We start from the raw sequence: 5992 nt of genomic DNA, 5'->3' as shown, positions 1-5992 counted from the left end.
GTCTAGTCTATAGTCTAGTCTATAGTCTAGTCTATAGTCTAGTCTATAGTCTAGTCTATAGTCTAGTCTATAGTCTAATCTATAGTCTAGTCTATAGTATAGTCTATAATAGAGTCTATAGTCTAGTCTGTAATGTAGTCTGTAGTCTAGTCTATAGTCTAGTATATAGTCTAGTCTATAGTCTAGTCTATAGTTTAGTCTATCGTCTAGTCTATAATCTAGTTTATCGTCTAGTTTAGTGTTTTTGTACAACATGCTTTCTATAGAAAAATTGTTTTTGTATAAGATAATTGTTTAAAGAAAGAGTATATTTGCTAAAGGACATTATGTTTTCAAATTCTTTACAAAATCTGTTTTGTTTTTACTTTACATTTACATTTACTTTTTGAAATCCCTTATTACAAGAGATTCTTTTCGAAGTCTTGAAATAGTAAATCAAGGAATAATAAATAGAAATTTTAATAAATAGAAATTTTAATAAATAGAAATTTTAATTTACTGTTTAAAATTACCCACATTCTATAGTGCTAAAGCTTAAGCTGAGCCGACAGAAAAATATTTTTATGTTTAACGAAAATAAAAATGTATTTAAAACATTATGGTAAATCTGTCCAAAAAAACCATTTCCACTGACTTAAAAACTCTTAAAATCATAAATACTACCAAAAAATATGTTGTCATTTAAACATTTTTTTCATACTATTTGACAATAAAAAATTGTTAAATGAAATTAATGAAAAATGTAAATTTTCTTTTTTAAAAGCATCATCATATTCTTCCATCTACAACTACATAATATTTACTTAGACTGTTTGTTACTTATACGCCTCAATGACGATAATAAATAATTTCTTTATAAACAGAAAATGTTCATTCATAAACTTCAGACTTGTTATAACCGTTTGTATTTATTCTTCTGTACTTTTCCTTAACGTATCATAAAGACACTTGAAACAGAAGTTTGCTGCGTTGTATCTACTTTATGATGGAAAACATAAATATTTTTCATCGTTTTTATTTTATTTTGAATTTTCACGCTAATATCATTTTAATTTTTAATGATACCTTGAGAATGTTGACTGTTTAACGTCAGATGTTTATGATTCTTTATTTTTTGTGTTACAAGGAAAAAAACATAAAAAATCGCGTAAACAGCTAAGTCTCTGAAATCTTACTGTCACTCCCAAATACCTTTAGTTAGTCTTCCAACATCCCTATAAATATAAACAGTTTTTTAAGAGTTTTTGTATTTTCCAGAAAATGTCCTTAGGCTTGTAAGCTGATTTGTTGTTGATTTACATCCGCAGCATATTAATAATATTAAAAAAATATTCTACAGTTATAAGAACAACAATTTTATAATTTTAACTTATTTCCACAAAAAAAAGTTGTCATACCTTTTTTTGAATTATTCCTTCATGTTTGTCTTTTCCGCTTTAACACCTTATTTCAGCCGGAAATTAAATATTGAAGTGTAAAAATTGAAGTTGGAGTAAAAAATCATTTAAGTATTTTTTTTTCAAAATTATATAAATGACCATTACAGTGTTGTTGCAGCCCCTAAGGGTCAAGATTTTTTTGATAAGAGTAAATGGCAAACCTTTTTTTCTTTCTTATCAGATCATTTTAATAAGTTTTATAATAACTGCAGGGAAATCTTTTGTGTTTTATTTAAGGGAAATGTCATTGTGTAAGGAAGTAAAATTCGCAAATCTAATTGGTACCTGATCAATTTGTGATATGACTAAGAGTAAATTATATAGAAAATACTTGTAAAAAACATCTATGTCTGTAGACTAGACTATATACTAGTCTATAGACTAAACTATAGACCAGAATATAGAGTAGACTAGATTATAGACCAGACTATAGACTAGCCTATAAACAAGACTAAATACTAGACTATAGACTAGACTGTAAACTAGACTTTAGACTAGACTATAGACTAAACTATATTCCAGACTAACCTATAGACAAGACTATAGACTAAACTATAGACTAGACTAGACTATAGAATAAACTATAGACTAAACTATAGACTAGACTATAGACTGGACTATAGACTAGACTATAGACTAGACTATAAACAAGACTATAGACTAGACTATAGACTAGACTATAGACTAGACTATAGACTAGACTATAGACTAGACTATAGACTAGACTATAGACTAGACTATAGACTAGACTATAGACTAGACTATAGACTAGACTATAGACTAGACTATAGACTAGACTATAGACTAGACTATAGACTAGACTATAGACTAGACTATAGACTAAACTAAAGACTAGACTAAAAGGCGATTTCCTGATCTCAAACTAATGTTAAAATTTTTCATTTAACAATAAAAGGCCCTTTACCTCCACACTCCTTCTAACAACACTAATTTTTTTTCTCTCTTACTAACAGGAATTCCATACAATATTATTTTTGGCTTTGAATGCATTTCAAAGCAAGTAAGGGGCAAAAAAACTAAAACGAAAAGAGATCAAGATTTCATTTCTGATAGACTTTTTCATTTAATTTTCTATATTATTTTTATATTTTGTTTTTATTTTTTTACTATCCAACTTGCCACTGCAACATATACTCTTGGGGTAACTAACTCCAAAGCATTTTTTCTGCTTCATCACAGTGGAAAAAACAAACTTAAAAAAATATAAAAGATTTTCGATGGCTTTTATTGTGTGTCAACAGACTCTTTAGTGTTTATTGTTACAGTAACTATAGACGCTAGAAAAATTTAGAAATGATTTTCCGTTATAGTGTTTCTTTTTTTCTATACTTTTTTGCCTGCTGTTTTTTTATACTTGGTTAAATTGTATTTAGTAAAGAATCTTGGTGAGTGTGTATGTATTATTTGGCTTTCTATTAACTTTTCATATTTTATATAAGGAGTACAGTAGGGGTTATAAAAAGCAAAATTATCTAAAAAGCATTACTTAATATTATTGTATTCTCTATAGACTAGAGTCCAGACGTTGGATGTGGTGCAGTTTTCACATGACACTACTCTAGACTAGAGTAAAAATTTTAGACTTTAGACTAGATTTTGACTCAGATTATAGATCATTTCACTTTAGATCAAGTTACTATACTGCAGATATTTCGGACTATAAACTAGTCACGATAGGCTATGGATCGAACAATAGAATAAACTATAGTTTAAACAATAGTCTAGACTCTAGTCGAACTTAAGACATGTCTATAGTTCAAATTATAGTTCCAACTATATTTCCGACAATAGGCTAGACTATAGTCCAGACTATAAACTGCGGTATGGTCTCGACTTTAATCTAAGCTATAGTTCCAACAAGACTATAGATATGACTAAAGTCCAGTGAATAGTACATAGAGAAACTACATGACTATAGTATAAACAAAAACTAGACTAAGGTACTGATAATAGACTACACTATAGTTTAGACAATGGACTAGATGACAGTTTAGACAAAAGACTTAGCGGCCCAGAATTAACACAGACTATAGACTATCTTATATTCAGATTCTAGACGGTACAGTATTTCAGACTGGACTATCGTTCAGATTATTAACTAATGTATACACTAGTTTATAGACTACAGGCAAATCTATAATCTGGACTTTAGGCTGTAGTCCAGATTATAGACCATAGTACACTCTATAGACTTAACTCTAGTCCAGACTACAGACAAGATATTAATCAAAACTCTTGACTGAACTTTGATACAGACTATAAACTAAACTTTGGTCCAGACTATAGACTGGACTTTGATCAAGACTATAGAAACGACTCTGATCCAGACTATAGACTGGATTTTGTTCCAGACTATAGACTGTACTTTAATCCAGACTATAGACTGGATTTTGATCCAGACTATAGACTGGACTTTGATCCAGACTATATACTGGACTTTGATCCAGACTATTGACTGGTCTATTGTTCAGCCAATACACTAGTCTATAGGCCAGATTATAAACAGGACTATAGTTAAGACTACATAAACTAAACTATGATCTTTCCTATATATTAGACTATAGTCCAGATTATAAACTTCATTACAATACTTTAACCATACTTGACTTCCTATAATTTTAACCTTCACTGTTTATTTAGATTTGAGTTTTTTTCCAGTTGCTGCACGATTATTTCTTCTTGCAACTTTTGTGGCCAGATAATCACTTGATAATGGATTTCATTTTATTTCTTTACTTTGTTGGAATTCCTTTCCGTTTTTGCTTACTTATGATTTTTTTTCTTAAGATTTTTTCAATAGTTTTGTTGGATTTTTCATTTAGTTTGATTAAAAAAAGTTACGATGTTATCTTAACTTAGAATTTTCATAGAAAATCGAAAAAAATACTTTTTTTATGTAATTTACAAAAATTAAAACAAATGCTGAATAAAAAAATATTTAGCTTTTTTTTATTTTAAGGAAAATACTTAAATAAGTATTTTCGATATTTTCTAAAAAATTCGCTTGTAAATAGCGATGCATTGTAAATAATTTAAAAAATTTAGACATACAGCTTAAGTTTGCACTATTTTACACTTTCAAGTGTAAATGACAATAATTTCCAACTCTTATCTAGTAGCCGTTGTTTGGGCAACTTTTTGGGTTTTAGTTTTTTTTATTTGTTTTCTAACTTTACACCATCGTCTTGCCACAATATCCGCAGGAGATGAATCTGCCGGATACAGTTGCTTTATAGGCAGCATTGGAAAGTTCTTGCTGCTGGTAGCAGTAACACTTTGTTAGCAGTTTGCTAGAGTCAGAGACTGATTATGCTGCTGGCATTGGCAGCAAACTATTTTGACTAAAAAATAATTTACAAAGCAAAAGGGGAAACTTTTAGAAGAGAGTATATAGAGAAATATTTTCTTCAAAGGTATCTAGTTACATACAAAAAGAAGATACAAAAAATAGTTCCATTGCTCCTTTTAAATAGTGACAATCAACTTATATCAAAAAAATTGTAAATCAAGTTGAAAGGAAGTTTAAATTGTTAAAAGTGGTTTGAATATAAGTTTTGTATGAACACATAGATGTATGAACGATGACGTTTAACGCAGATAGAGAATTTAAATTTACTTACAGTATTATTCCAAATTTTCCAAAAAAAATCTATTCTAAAGGTAATGAACTATGAAACAAATTAAAAAATACTAAGTTCTATTACTTCACTTTCGTACACTTCCTACATACATAGACGACATCATAATTTTTAACGTTGTCATCATTAAAATCAAGCTTTGTATTTCCCTCAATAAAATTCAAATTACATTTATTTTGAAAAAAAATATATACATTTTCATTATAACAAAAAACCAAACCAGAAAAATATATAAGTATATATACTTAACTGGTCTTTGATGCCGGATATATTTTAATGAATGCGATTGCATAGCAAAACAAATTTGTATGAATGAAATGTTTTATCATGAAAAAAATATTATATAAAATATAAATTCTATATTTTTGCAGTATATTTTTTCATTATTTGTATTTGTTTACAAATTCAATTTGTTTAAAATCAAATGTAAAAAAAAAGGAAATATAACACAGAACGCAGAGTATCAATTTTATTTGTATATTATAAAAGAAAATAAAACAAGTGCTCAGATGTCGTCAAATGTCCTGTAGTATATTTTATTTAAATAAATTTTTACCCACAGAAAATGTAATTTAATGATGTAGGAAGAAGTAGATAATGATTAATATAATATCGAAAAAAATCTATTAATATAAGAGAATTTTTATCTATATAAAAAGCGCCTTAAACTACATCTAAACATAAGAGAATTTCTAATGAAAGAAAAATACTTTTTCAATAGAAAAACTGTCTTGTTTTTTTTTTGTAGAATAAAAAGTATTTTAGAGACTATAGTATAGACTAGACTCTAGTCTATAGGGTAGTCTATAGTCTAGTCTATAGTCTAGTCTATAGTCTAGTCTATAGTCTAGTCTATAGTCTAGTCTATAGTCTAGTCTATAGTCTAGTCTATAG

Source organism: Lucilia cuprina, chromosome 3 (genome assembly GCF_022045245.1).
Source record: "Lucilia cuprina isolate Lc7/37 chromosome 3, ASM2204524v1, whole genome shotgun sequence".
In the NCBI taxonomy this organism is placed as follows: Eukaryota; Metazoa; Arthropoda; class Insecta; order Diptera; family Calliphoridae; genus Lucilia; species Lucilia cuprina.
This window is presented reverse-complemented; position numbering follows the sequence as displayed.